Source organism: Otolemur garnettii, unplaced genomic scaffold (genome assembly GCF_000181295.1).
Source record: "Otolemur garnettii isolate 467f Iridium unplaced genomic scaffold, OtoGar3 scaffold00024, whole genome shotgun sequence".
NCBI lineage: Eukaryota > Metazoa > Chordata > Mammalia > Primates > Galagidae > Otolemur > Otolemur garnettii.
In genome coordinates this window covers 13002183-13004624 of record NW_003852419.1, presented here as the reverse complement: position 1 = coordinate 13004624, position 2442 = coordinate 13002183, and the positions used below count along the sequence as shown (strand labels likewise).

General features: G+C 36.4%; 1 protein-coding gene across 1 annotated transcript in view; it reads left to right on the top strand.

The window, feature by feature from the left end:
* CLHC1 (clathrin heavy chain linker domain containing 1) overlaps positions 1-2442 on the top strand; it is a 46938-nt gene that overhangs the window by 15312 nt on the left and 29184 nt on the right. The gene's annotated exons all lie outside the window — the stretch shown is intronic.

Genomic DNA, 2442 nt, shown 5'->3' with positions numbered 1-2442 from the left:
AGAAAAGTTTGAAGAAAACATTTATGCCCATATGCTTACTATCACAATTTTATAAATGTTAATATTTTGTCAAATTTATTCCATATCCTTTTAAAAAACAGGTTTTTGTGGTAAAGTGACATATATAACAAGACATTTCACATGTTAGAAGTGCACCATTTGATAAGTTTGACATATGTGTACTCGTGAGATGACCACGCTGAAGTCCCTTCATGCCGCTCAGTAATCCCTTTTTCCCACACTTCCTAGCCCATTCATCCCGCTCTTTCCCGCAACCTCTTCTCTCTCCCGCTCTTCTCTGTCCCCCAGGCAACCACTAGACTTTCAGTCACCAAAGATTAGTTTTCATTTTTTTAGTATTTTATATAAATGAAATTATACAGCAGGTATTCTTTTTTGACTAACTTCTTGCACGCAACATAATTATTTTGAAATTTATGTTGTTGGCTCTATCAATAGTTCATTTCTTTTAACTGGTGTGTAGTATTCCATTGTATGAAGACATTCTTTATCAGACATAGGATTTGTAAATACTTTCTCCCAATCAATGGCTTGTCTTAGTAGTCTCCTAATAGTATCTTGATTTTTAAAAATTTTTTTCTTAGTAGTCTCTTAATAGTATCTTGATTTAAAAAAAAAAGTTTTGAGAATCTTTGTATTCTTTTGATAGTATCTTAATTTTTTTTTTAATTTTTTCTGCCCTGGGTAGAGTGCTGTGGCATCATCTAGCTGATCCTCTTGCCTCAGCCTTCTGAGTAGCTGGGACTACAGGCACCTGCCAGGACACCTGGCTAGTATTTTGTTTTTTGGTTTTTTTCCTCCTATTTTTAGTAGAGATTGAGTCTCACTCTTGGTTGGGCTGGTCTCAAACTCGTGAGCTCAAGAAATCCACCTGCCCTGGCCTCCCAGAGGGCTAGGATTACAAGTGTGAGCCATCACCCCCCCACCAATAGTCCAGTTTGTGAATTTTTTTCTTTTATGGATCATAATTTTAGTGTCATAGCTAAGAAATCTCTGCCAAATTCACAAATAATTTTCTCCTTTTTCTGTTAAGAATTTTAGTTTTAGGTTTACATTTAGGTCAATGATCCATTTTAAGTTAGTTTTTGGATGTACGGGTCAAAGTTTATTGTTTTGCTTAGAGGTATTCAATTATTCCAGGATAATTTATTAAAAAGACTTTCTCTACTGAATTGCCTACTTTGCTGAAAATCAGTCATCCATCCAGGAATGGTAGTTGATGTCTGTAAACCCAGCACTTTGAGAGTCTGTGGTGGGGAGGATCCCTTGAGGCAACAAATTCAAGACCAACTTCATTAGAGCAACAGAGTGACACCTTATCTCTACAAAAAACAACAACAAAAATCAGATAGATGTGCTGTCATGCTTTTGCAGTCTTACCTACTTAGAAGGCTAAAGCAGGAAGATTACATGAGCCCAGAAGTTTGAGGTTGCTGTGAGCTATGATGATGCCACTGTACTCCAGTCTAGGCAATAGAGCAAGACCTTGTCTCCAAAAGAAAAAAGAAAAAAAAAGCAGTATGTGTGTGTGTGTGGGGGGGGGTGAATTAGTTGTCTATGTATGTATGGGTCTGTTTGTTACAGTGATCTATTTGTTTATATTCATGTGAATACTAAACTTTCTTGGTTACTGTAGCTTTATAATAAATATTGAAATCAGATAGTACTCTTCAAATTCTGTTTTGTATTAAATTTGATTTGGCTATTCTAGGTCTTTTATATTTGTGTATAAATTTTTAGAATCAGTTTTTCAATGTCTACCCAAAAAGCCTGTTGGAATTGGGATTGCATTGAATCTGTAGATCATTTGGGGGAGAGAACAGACACTGAACAATATTGGACCTTCTGATCTAAAGAGCCCATGAACATGATGTATCTCTCTACTTATTTATTTAAATGTCTTTTAACATTTCTCACAGCAACAATTTGTAGTTTTCTATGTTCAGGTCTGCAAGTCTTTTGTCAGATTTATCTTTAAGTGATTCAAGTGTTTTATGCTATTGTAACTTTTACTTCAGTTTCCAAAATTGTTTGTTTGTTGCTGCTATATAGAAATGTGATTGAGGAACCTCTGCTCTGCTTTCCATGATGGGTGTACCAGTTCACATTTCATCCCCATTCTTACCAACACTCACTATCCTTTGTCTTTCTGTCCTTTTTTTTTTTTTTTTGAGATTAATATTAGGGTACCAATGATTAGGTTACACTGTTTACATTTGTTTCGCAAAGTCCCAGTTGTAGTTGAGCCCTTCACTCAGTAGGTGTGCCATATATCTCTGTATTGTACCTGTTTTTTTTTATTTTTTTTTGAGACAGAGCCTCAAGCTGTCCCCCTGAGTAGAGTGCCGTGGCATCTCAGCTCACAGCAACCTCCCACTCCTGGGCTCAAGCGAGTCTCTTGCCTCAGCCTCCCAAGTAGCT